Consider the following 12992-nt stretch of genomic DNA (forward strand, 5'->3'; position numbering starts at 1 on the left):
GGATTTCCTGGGCCCGGCCACGCCAGTCCCGGTTACCGTCCGTGCTTGGTTTTCCTATGGTCTTCCCGCACTGCCAGGGAGCATCCTCCGGGCACGGATGGTGGCGGAAACCTGGAAGGACCAGGCCTCCTCCGCGGCTGCCTCTGCCACCTGCTCCGCCCAGATTGCTTCTGTCCCTCGCCCACAGACACCCGCCGCTGCTTCTTCATCCTCTCTCATCAACCCATTCTCTCTCCACCCACTACCTCAACCTGGAAACCTTTTCATTCCCAGATGGCACTTTTTTTTTTTTTTTGTCTTCCTATCCACTTCATTGTCACTGTCCTCAATTTCCAACCTTAAAAAGTTTCTCCTTTTCTCACTCCCTCGCCCTGTATTTTCCCGGGTTTTGTCTTCCTCTTCCATCCAACTCAGCCATCCTCTTCTATTTTACATTATTCTTTGCTCAGAATCACTACTCTATAGGCCGTTTGCTAACCCCGTTTCTCCCTCTTTCCCTCTTAAAATCTCCTCCCTCTCAATGTTCCCTTTAGTTGTAAAAAAAAAAAAAAAAGAAAAAAAGAAAAAAAGAAAGAAAAGAAAAGAAAAGAAAATTCTCCTGAATAACCTGTTTTCCTTTCCATTGAGACTTTCTGATTTCCATTTTTCATGAAGAATTCATAGTAAAGTATATATATAGCTTGGTATCCAATATCAAGTAAAGAGGATGAATTCATGGTTAAAAAACAGTTCATAGGTCAAATAAATCCTCACTTCACATTCATTCTGAAAAGACTTTCCCTGTATTTCACAGCGTCCTCTAAGAACGGAAGCTAATCAGGATCCAGCAAAGCAGAACACCGTATACACAGGCTTGCAACAGAGGTTCATCTTTGTAGCAGGCACTATGGATCCCAAGGTTTACAGGCAAAAGTCAATATGGACTATTGATGGATTCAGTGTAAACAAAGAAACTTACCTTAACACGTTTTCCTCCCAAGTCTGCTGTTCCCTCCTCTGATTTTTTTTTTTTTTAACCCAACACTATCATCCTCCCAGTTGCCCAGGCCCCAAACCGGGGAGTGGTCAGAGACTTATCTCTCTCACTCATTCACCTCATCTAGTCTTAATTCTATTTCTTTACTACTTCTTTATCTTAAGTGCTCCCTCTTATCATGATTCCAAATGTCTCCAGAAAATGACAGTATCAGGTATCTCATTCTTTCTTTCAAACCTTAATCTATATCTTTACCTCTGTTTTTCCCCAATGTATTTTACCTGGGCAATTTACCCTCCACTCCCATCTCTTCTAGAGATTCTTAATTATCTTTTGTTGTCTTTGTATCTTTGGCCTTGCCTTCTCCTTTAGGTCTACCCCCTCTTTTTTCTTTTTAAGATTTTATTTATTTATTTGAGAGAGAGAAGGAGCAAGAGCAAGAGCGAGAGAAAGCCTGAGCAGTGGGGAGGGGAAAAAGGAGAGGGAGAAGCAGGCTCTCCACGGAGCAGGGAGCCCAAAGTGGGACTCAATCCCAGGACCCTGGGATCATGACCTGAACCGAAGGTAGATGCTTAATCGACTGAGCCACCCAGGTTTCCCATGGTCTGTCCCCACTCTTATAAATATGCTCAAGTCTCCTCATCTTGCCTCTAACTACTGCAGCTCTAACTACCATCATATCTCTGGCTTCCCTTCATTAACCGATTTGAATAAATACACTGTATGCATTTGATAGCTATACTTTCTGACTTCCATTCTTTTTTTTTTTTTAAGATTTTATTGATTTATTTGAGAGAGCAAGAAAGCACAAGCAGGGGGAAGGGCAGAGAGAGAGAGAGGGAGAACCAGGCTTCCCACTGAGCAAGCAGCCCAGCTGGGGAGATGTGAGGGGTTTCATCCCAGGACTCTGGGATTGGGACCTGAGCCTAAGGCAGATGCTTAACTGACCAAGCCACCCAGGTACTCCTCCATTCATTCTTTACCATGTCATTCTCTGCAGTCAGGCTTCTAATCCTATTACTTAGCTGAAGCTGGTGTCTTAGCAGACCGACTTTGGCTTTGCCCACACACAGGTAGTAGATTTGATCTAATATACAAAATAAAAGGAATGAGGTTCCTTAATTAATTTTTTGAGGTTCCTTAATTTAAAGAGAATATGCCATCTTTGATGGTTCAGGCTAATAAATAGGTCAGTGAAATTACCGCAAACTCAAGAGGTAATACGAAGTGCTAAAGCTTCCAATTCCTTCCAGGATGAAGGAGCATGCATCAGACTAACTGTCCCCCCTTGGGTGGGGGGTAAGATGGAGTAGAATATATAAATGCTTATAAATATACAAAAACATTAAAACAACTCTTCAAAGAAACTGAAGAGTAACCAAAGCAGGAAGGGCTTGAATCTATGATCCTGAAAAAGAAGAACATGAAGTGAGCTCCATAGTCACCCTGAAATTTTTCTCCTGAGGGAATTTTCCAAATCAAGTGCTAGAAAATAAAGACCAAGTAAAAGCTGGCAGTATTACTGGGTCAAAGTTCAGAGCTGCTAAAGTGGCTGGGAGTCAAGGGAGAACTCCCAGAGAAAGAAGAATGGCAGAGATATAGTTCAGTAATCTAGTGCAGGGACGCCTGGGTGGCTCAGTTTGTTAAGCATCTCCCTTTGGCTCAGGTCATGATCCCAGGGTCCTGGAATCAAGCCCCGCGAACTGGGCTCCTTGCTCAGCAGGGAGCCTGCTTCTGCCTGCCGCTCCCCCTGCTTGTGCTCTCTCTCTCTCTGACAAATAAATAAATAAAATCTTTAAAAAAATATGTGCAAATTCTCCTCACAGTAGGGGCCAGTTGTAAAGCCCCACATGCACAAAGCAAGATTAAATACACATACACACCAGAAAACAGTAGTTTAGAGCCTAATGAGCTAAATAGAGATTTCAGCACCTAATGATGAAGGATAGTTGGAAGGCAGAGACAAGGGGCCCCATCCTCAGAGGAGACCACCCTTAAAAGGATTTTACACCACCCTGGAAGGAGCCCTCCACCCTTTCCCATGTGATACATAGGTGACAAAAACCTGATTGGATGACAGGCTTGTGGAGGGTTGATCAAATTAAAATGGCTCACCAACAAGCCCATAAAAACCCATATACTTAGAAACTCTGGTGGCAACTCGGGTCCCCTCGCTCCTTGGGAGCTTTGTACTATCATTTTGCTATCCCTCAATAAACCTTCCTTTGCTGCCCACCACTCTGTCCAGTCTACCTCTTCATTCTTCCAAGTGGCGTGACCAAGAACTGCAGGCACCAACACAGAGAAAAAAATCCTGTAACACTAATACAACTTGGACTCCAAACATCTCCAGAGTAAAGAGACATCCAGGGCTTTCAGCTGAGACCCAAAAAGTCTGCACTCCTAGAGTAAGGGCAATAGAGTACTGAAATAGAATAGATCCAACAAAACTTAAGCCAAGTCTTTACAGGATCAAAGTGATCCACTGGTATTCTTTACGCCCACCAGAACAAAACCGTAACTCTGTGCAGGTAGGTAACACCATCCATAACCTCTACATTTTTTCCTCCACAAGGTCAAAGATCCTATACGAAGTTAAGAAGCATGCTAAAAACAAAACCCAAATGACTAAATATGAGGACAAAAGTTGTTTTTTAAAAACGATTTTATTTATTTATTTGAGAGAGTGCACCCACATGCGCATGTAAGCATGAGCAGGGGGGAGGGGGAGGGGAGAGGGAGAAGCAGAACCAACGCTGAGCAGGGAGCCAAATGGGGCACTTGATACCAGGACCCTGGGATCATGACCTGAGCCCAAGGCAGATGCTTAACCAGCTGAGCCACACAGGCATCCACCATGAGGAGAAAAGTTGATAGAAACAGACCCAGACATTAGAATTGACATGACATTAAATAACTATGACTAATAGGTTTAAGAAAAAAGAGGAAAAGATGGGCAAAGACTAAAAGATAAATAATTTATTTCAATATAGAATTGGAACTTATTAAAAACAGATGGAAATTCTAAATATAAAAACATAATAACTGGAAAAGGAACCCATTGGTGTGTTCGACAGCAGTCTGAATGCAGAAGTCAGCATCCATGAAGTGGAAGACAGGTCAATAAAAAATTCCAAAATGAAGGACAGAAAAAGGGGGGTGGAAAGAGCAGAGCATAACAGTCATTTGGAATACAGTCAAGAGATACATTATATGTGTAACTGTAGTTACAGAATCAGAGGAGAGAATGGGCTAGAAGCAATACTTGAGGAGATAAAGACTAAGAATTTTCTAAAACTGATGAAAGACATTGACTTCTCAGGTTCCAGAAGTTTAGCAAACCCCAAGTAGAATAAATTACCAATATATCTCAGAAATATTAGAAGCAGTTGCAATTTAGAAATTTGATGAAGGCAATTCTGCCATTGAAACAGAGGGGAAAATCTTGACCAGGAGGCAGTTCTCATAGACCTAATCAATTCCATAGCTTTTATGCAATGGAGGGGTCATTGTGCAAGGGCTGAAAAGGAACACGCACAAGAAAGGATGGAAATTATGTCACTAAACAGAGCTTATACTCAAATCAGCTCTTGGGGGTCAGAAAAAGGAGTTGAAAGGGGGAAATGAAAATGAATATGTTTGATTTGCTGGTGGAAAATCAATAAACTCATTAAACCACAGTTAGTAACTAAACTGAGACTGCCAACCTGCAAATTTCTAAATTTTGTATAACAAGGCAGGAAGATCTCAAGTGTCCTACTCCAAAAGAAGAAATGATTTCTATAGGGGATTTCCACCTCCACCTGCCACGTATTAAACATAGTACCATAAACAATTGAAACTACGTTTACAAGTCACAGGTTCAGATAGCTGGCATAAAATGATTGGTAAGCCAAACAGGCTAAAACTGAAAAGATTTTCTCTTCTTTCTCTACTCAACATGGAATTTCTGCTATGATGTTTGGAAACAGCTTATGTGGTTCCGAGTTATCCCAAGGATTAAACTGGGTTCTGACGACATAATTTTGTTTGGGTAGCTCTATGGCCTTGGAATTGGCTTAAATTTTTTTGACTGTTGATATTAAGTGTCCTATTACATTTTGGGTTGTTTGAAAATGAGAGACATCAGAATTTTTGATTGAATCAATCCAACCTAACAATACTATGGAAAATGTCCAGTAAAAACAGCTGAAGTTATAGCCGATGAAAGAATCCTGATTCTACCCAGGCACCTGATTAAGAATTCTGCTGGCTGACAAAATATGGGAGCAACCCAAGTGTCCATCAATAGATGAATGGATAAAAGAAGATGTGGTCTATATATTACAATGGAACATTACTCAGTCATAAAAATAGAATGAAATCTTGCTATTTACAACAACTTGGATGGATTTAGTGATGTGTCAGTCAGAGAAAGACAAATACTGTGTGACTTCACTCCATATTCACCCTGAAATTTTTTTCCTGAGGGAATTTTCCAAATCAAGTGCTAGAAAATAAAGGCCAAGTAAGAGCTGGCAGTATTACTGGGCTGAGTAAAACAAACAAAACAAATAAACAAACAAAACCCAGCTGGGATTGTGATATGGATTATAAGGAACATATAATTATTGTTATTTTAACAGTTATTTGGGAATTATTGTTATTTTAACCCCATTAAAGCTTTCAGTTGTGAACATGAGATTTCTTTCCACTTACTTAGGTTTTCTTTAATTTCTTCGACAATGTTTTATAGTTCTCAGTCTATAAATCTTATACTCCTTTTGTTAGAATTACCTAAATATTTCATTGATTTTTAAGCTATTGTAAATGGAATTGTGTTCCTAATTTTATTTTTGGATTGTCATTTCTAGTGCATAGAAATACAATTGATTTTTGCATATTGATCTTGTATCCTACGACTCTGATAAATTCACTTATTCTACTTTTTGTGGGTTCTTTAGAATTTTCTTTTTTTTTCCAAAAGATTTATTTATTTGCTTGAGAGAGAGAGAGCAAGCGAGCATGAGCGGGGGAGGAGCAGAGGGAGAAGGAGAGTCTTAAGCAGTCTCCATGCTCAGTGTGGAGCCCGACATGAGACTCAATCCCAGCACCCTGAGATCACGACCTGAGCCAAAACCAAGAGTCAGCCGCTTAACCAACTGTGCCACCCAGGCACTCCTAGAATTTTCTATATACAAAATCAAATCATCTGCAAATAGATTTAGTGTTACTTCTTTCTTTCCAATTTCAGTGCCTTTATTTCTTTTTCTTGTCTCTTTGCCCTGGCTTGAACTTCAAGTATAAGTTTGAGTAGAAGTGGTAAGAGTGGACATCTTTGCACTGTTCTCAATCTTAGAGGAAAAGCTTTCAATCTTTCACTTTTAAGTACAACATTAGTTGTGGGATTTTCATAGATGTCATTTATCAGGTTGAGGAAGTTCTTTTCTATTCCTAGTTGACTGTTTTTTTTTTTTTAAGATTTTATTTATTTATTTGACAGAGAGATAGCCAGCTAGAGAGGGAACACAGCAGGGGAGTGGGAGAGGAAGAAGCAGGCTCCCAGCGGAGGAGCCCGATGTGGGACTCGATCCCGGAACACCGGGATCACGCCCTGAGCCGAAGGCAGATGCTTAACCACTGCGCCACCCAGGTGCCCCCCTAGTTCACTGTTTTTAACAGTAAAAAGTGTTGGATATTCTTGAATGCTTTTTCCACATTCATTTAGATAATCATGTGGGTTTTGTCCTTTATTCTATTAATTTGGTATATTACATTTATTGATTTTCATATGTCGAAGCAATCTTGCATTCCTCGGATAAATTCCACTTGGTCATGATGTATAACCCTTTTAATGTGTTGCTGGAAAAAGTTCACTACTATAAGGTATATTGGTCTGTCAATTTCATTTCTTGTAAAGTTGTTGTTTGGTTTTGGTATCAGAGTAATATTGGTCTCATAGAATGAATCGGGAGCTGTTCTCTTCTATATTTTTTGGAAGAGTTCGCAAAGCATTCGTATTCTTTTTTTTTTAAGATTTTATTTATTTATTTGTCAGAGAAAGTGTACAAGCAGGGGGAGCGGCAGGCAGAGGAAGATCAGGCTCCCCAATGAGTGAGCCACCCAGGTGTCCCAGCATTAGTGTTCTTTAAATATTTTCTGGATTTCACAAGTTAAGTTGTCTGGACCTGGACTTTTCCTTGTGGAAGGTATTATTATTATTATTACCATTCTTATTAATTCATTCTCTTTACTTGTTATAGGTCTAGTTGGGTTTTCTATTTCTTCTTGAATCAATTCAGGTAGCTTGTGTCTTTCTCAGAGTTTGTCCATTTCATTTAGGTTATCTAATTTTTGGCATACAATTATTAATTGTATTTCCTCATGATCCTTTTTATTTCTACGGGTTGGTAGTAGTTACCCCCTCATTCATTTGTAATTTGACCCATGTTAAATAAAAGTTTGTCTCCCCGCCAGCACTCTTCCCTCAAAACCCCAAAACCTCCATAAAATCCCATTTGAGACAAATTTCAATTACAAAGTTACAACAGGTACAAAGATCAACTTAAAAAAACAAACAAAACATAAAACGCTCCTGTTGCAATTTGTGGTAAATGGTATTTGTATCCAGTCTATCCTGGATATAAATTATCTTCTTGACCTTTTTCCTTTATTCTTCCAAAAAGTGGTTTAAAATTATACAAATTCTGTAAGAGCTTCTGATAGCACTTAAAACATGTCTGTTTACCAGAGTCTTGAAATATTTTAGAGGTTCAATTAGGTCTTTTTATCTTATTGTATCTGCAAGTTTTCTCAGCAGCATTTTCCATCTTCTTTTTCATAGATCATATTGAAGAAAAACTAGTAGTAATGTAAAACTTGCTCAAAACCCAAACACATTCAGTAATTTAAGCTGAGGTTTTGCCATTTGTGGCAACAAAAATGATGGATGCCAACATAAATATACAGCCTATTCCCAAAGTAATATAAAAATCTAAAAATTTTACTTTTGCAGCAATATTTTGCCATAAACTGAAGTACAACAGAGTCACAATGAGGACACTAATAAAAAAGGCATTATAAATCATACAAAATGTACAAAAGTCACATCCTCCACAAAAGCATATTGTGATACAACCTCTTCCCAGCTAAAGGCTGGCAGAAAGCCAACAGCTAGAAGTCTATGAGGTCATCAAAGCCACTTAACTGGAAGGAAACAAAGGTGCTAAGATCATGGTAGGGTCTCGTAGGGCCAAGGCCCCTCTCGGTGTAGGGACATACCCAAAGATAGGCATTTTTGAGAAAATTCTGGTCTCAGTGCAGGTACATCCTGGTTTGTTTTCTGCCATGTGCTAAGGAGCCTGCTGCTTCTTTGGGGAAGGTCTGCTGTTTCCTAGCTAGCTGGGTAAGGCTGCGTCATTTTGCTGTAGAATGTTAGCAAGACCTTTGGGTCATTACAAATCTAAATCCACGTTCCCCATTTAGTTTGACCAGTAATAAAAGAAATAGTATTATTTCTCTACTTCCCAGTTTGATCTCAATTTAGAACGGGAAGAAAGAATCGTTGTCTTGATCTCCTAAAGCCCTAATTCAAAGCTTCCATTGTAATATTCTCAAGAAGCAATAGGCTGCATAAGTAGTGAATAAATAAAGGACAATGCTTCTGGGATTTTGGTTCTCATTTACCTAAGGGCTCTGAGGTAGGCCTCCTTCGAGAAATGGCACATTGAACTTTGGATTTGACTGTCAGATTTCCAGAACCAGAGGATCATACTCCTAAACAAAGTGGGGAGGAAAAGGTCCCACATCCTCAGTGGGCTGAGGAGCAGGGAAAGGACAATCACAAGGGACTCTTTAATAAAAATTGTGTCTTTAGAAGGCAGGGAATTCATCACAAGAAAAGATTAACAGCAAGTTGTTGTGCCCCATTTCATTACATTTAGTGTCATATTGGATTCAGTTTTCAGCCACGTGGGGCTGAGTGAGTCAGCCTAATAATTTGTCTTTTTTTTTTTAAACAAGGAAGGATAACAGAGACCAGTAATAACTGAAATATCCGACCCTATGATTGTAAAGAAAAAATCACTCAGTAAGAAAGTTGTTCACTAATTTCTGGAACACCAGTGAGTAGAAGAGATAGGGTCCAAAAAAGAAGAAGGAACTGGAAGAGTATGAGGGGGAAGCCAAGCAACAGTGCAGTTGTTGAGATAACAGCAGCTAAAATCAGGAACTTGTAATGGCTGCTAGGAAAACTCAATCCACTTCTGTGACTCCACAGAAAGGGAGTAGGGCTGCAGTTCTGAGGGACAACCTAGGTGGACACTCAGTGTTCAAAAAAAAAAAAAATTACCTCCCAAGGCTTTTATCATTCTAGTCTGATGGGTGAGAAGCAGTGGGGTAGAGCTGGGTTGGGGGTAATGGGAGAGAGACTGAGCCAGGTAGAATGTAACCTCTACCAACAAATGTCATGTTTCTTTTGTTCACTTTTGTATAAACCAGTACCTGCTATTCCTAGTCCATAGTGATTGAACAAATATTTTTGAATAACTAATTGGAATAATGAAGGGAATGGTTGACAGATATGTCTTCACTTAGTAGAGTAGCAACTGTGAATTGTGCTATATATAACCAATGAAGTGTTGTCCCAATCTATGAGCATGCCATTCATTTGGTCGTTTATTCAATAAACATTAATTGAGCATTTGCTAGGTTCCAGATATGGGATACTACACTTTGGGGAATAACACATGACTATTTTTCCTGTCCTGAAAGGATTTGATTTAGAGGCTGGTAGGGGAAGGAAGAAATTTGTTAAAAACTTTTCAAAATTGAATAAAATATTTTAGATGCTATCAAAACTACCCTATCCTTCTCATTCCGCCCCACCCCTCCCCCGTCCCAACTCCACCAATCTAACTCCAAGGGATGGACCCTGGGTCTGCGGTCTGCCTAGCTTTTCTGACCAAGTAGGGAAATCACACAAACGTGATGAAAGAAGTCATTTCTTGAGGTACCTTCTAGAAGGCAGGGGCTAACTTTGCTAAGGCTTCACATTTGAAGCAGACTATTTAGTCATTATTTTAAATAGAGGCCTTCATGCTACTTACAATGCACACTGTGTTCTTTTCTCCACCTTTTTCCTCCCAAATCTTTACTTTCACTTCAGTGTCTAGACTGTGTGAATGACACAGATAAGGTCTGTGAACAAATTCAAGGATAAAAAGACAAATTCCTGCCTCCACAGAGCTCGCACTGTAAGGTTTAGTCAGGGATGATAACTCAAAATAACCACCAGCACATACGCGCGCGGGAACGCTTTCCAGCCTGGCCACAGACTGCGCCGCGAGGCGTTGCCGAAGGGTGGGCGCCAGGATGCGCGCCAGGGTGGAAGGCGGGACAGTTCTGGAGTCCCTGGAGGCAGCCAATGGCCACTTGGGAGGCGGAGCTTTCGGCCTGACTGGCATGGAAACCGACCAATCCGGACCTAATCTGGATGACATGCAGTAGGAGATCTACAGCGTTCTGGCGCAGCTCAGTAGGAGGTGAGAGCGAAAGACGGGGCGTGCTCAAGGCGGTAGTTGCTTACTAATCCGTAGGAAAGCATTTCAATTTTTTAAATCACCAGTTCGGCCATACTAGTCATGTGACTGGATATCAGTCCAGATATAGTGGCTTTCTATTCTTTTGCCTGCCAAGAGCATCACCTCCTGAGAAATGCTTTCTTAATGTATGGAATCATTCAATTCAAACAAGAGCTGACCTAAGTCTGTGAGACTTAGACCTCTTCTAAGCAGCATAGTTTGGTCTGTGGGTAGATGAGAGGCAAAGGTTGCTAAGACTTTTTTTACTCATCTTCCTTACCTAATTAGTATCTGGCATCAAATTAGGTGCTCAATATCGTTTAATAAATGGATACAAGCCCCTATCTATTGCTTCCTCTGATGTCATTTGTAAAACCTCTGCAACCTTCAGACTCTTTAGTGGAAAATCTCATCCTGTATCTGCAGCTTGATTTAAGTTTAGGTATGTGCATTACTTGGTTTCTTCAATAAGTTTTAAGAATTTGCTGGCAACTCTTAATTATGATATGCAAGGCTTCTGTTTACTTTTTTCCTTTTAGTAAAATGTTTACAGGCTCCAAGATTCTTGCACTTGTACCATTTCACAGTGTCATCAGGTTTCAGGCAGATAAAGAATAAGCTTTATAAATTTTAAAGTCCTAGACAAATGTTTCTTGATACCCTTTTTCCACTCATTGTGGAAGAGTTGACTACCTTCCCTATACTTATCACAGTGTTCACCATTATTGTGCAGTCCTGTATTGCTCAAAGGACCAAAGGGCAGAAGATCAAAGGCAATGCCTGTGTGTGAATGACACAATGCTGATCAAGTTAGAAGCTAAAGTCACTCAGATTCCAGAGTTTCTGAGGTCTAAGTGTTGGGCAGTTTCATACAGAGACAAAGTCTGGCCTTCTGATAGCTCATCAGTGACCTAAGAGTCCTCTCTCTGGAATTATAATTTTAGTGTGTCTAAGAAGAAAAAAGTAAAAGGTGTGAGTATGAATGTTCTTTCAAAATGGGTTGCCCCAGGATGATTCTGTGTTCTGTGTTCCTCTATCAGTCAATTGTTTTTTGGTTTTTTTGGTTATAAGTAACAGAAACTAAGCAAAAAAAAAAAAAAAAAAAGATGGGGAATTTATTATAAAGAAACAATGGTGACTTATAGAATCCATGAGCAGGAATGGTTATGGGCCTTGGGAAAGCCTAAAGCCAGAAAGTAGAAAGAAGCTGGGACTCTTACTCCAAATCTGCTTCCCTCTGCATGCCTGTTATATTTGTCATTTTCTGCTTCTCTCATTCATGTCGTACCCTTCGTTAAAATATTTGATTTATGAATTCCTCATTACTGGAATTATTCCAGTTGAGGCTGAATAACTTTCTTTTGAGATTATGGCAGAAGACATGCCCTTGTTGAGTGGAAGGGGAGTTAGATTAGGTTACATATGTGGGCTATTCTAAATGTAAGATACTATGATTTTACCAGGTTAGGCTCCCATATACATGAGGATTGCCTTCCATTTCATTTTCTCACTGTCTCTGTTAATAGTAACATTGATTTCTTTGTCTTATCTATATCCCATTCCTTCATCTTTTGTGTGAAATCAATTAGTAGGTCTTATTGGGTCTAACTTCCAAAAGCCTCTCAAGAAATAATACTAGTTTTCTCCTAATAGTTGTAGAGCTGTAGGAAAGGTAATGAAAGCATGAGCTCCTTAACCTACAAGTAAATATTAAGATGGAGTTGCATCACAATTAAAAGCAGAAGCTTTGGAGTACAACCTCAGCTCAAATCTTGTTCCCAACTTTACTAGGTGTGTCACCTTGGAAAAATTACTCTCTGAGGCTTTTTCTCCAACTACAAAGGGGAACCTAATATTAAAAAACCATACTGGGTTGTCTGATTAAATAACTAGTATTCATAAAGCACTTTCTATTTCTATTAATGCAAATGCCAATCATAAATACTTAATAAAGAGTAGTTACTAATATAAGTAATAATAAATACAACACTTGTATAACTTCTTTTTTTTTAGTTTTACAAAACATGTTCACCTACATTTTCTCACCGAGTGTTCACAAAAATCCCGAGCGGTGGTTAATATCCCCATTTTAGAGATAAGGACACCAAAGTAAAGAGACATGGTAATACGTCTTCACGTAGGATGATGTAGAGGTCTTTCCAATAGGGAGTGAATGCCCAGTTACTGGAAGTACTATAGGAAGGCTACCCTGCTACCTATGATAAGGATGTAGCAGAGATCCCAGCTTTTGGATGGGTGACTGATTTGGTGATTTCTGATGTCCCATGGTTGGTCATTTTTTCACACATACAATACAATAGACATTTGTTTTTTACTGGAAACTGTTCAAGGATCTGGAAATATAGCATAAACAAACAAGCAAAAACCAACTGAACAAAAAAATCCTCAAGCAGACAAAAATCCCTGCCTAGAAATATATGAAATAGAAAGCATTA

Source organism: Ursus maritimus, unplaced genomic scaffold, assembly GCF_017311325.1.
Source record: "Ursus maritimus isolate PB19 unplaced genomic scaffold, ASM1731132v1 scaffold_12, whole genome shotgun sequence".
Lineage (NCBI taxonomy): Eukaryota > Metazoa > Chordata > Mammalia > Carnivora > Ursidae > Ursus > Ursus maritimus.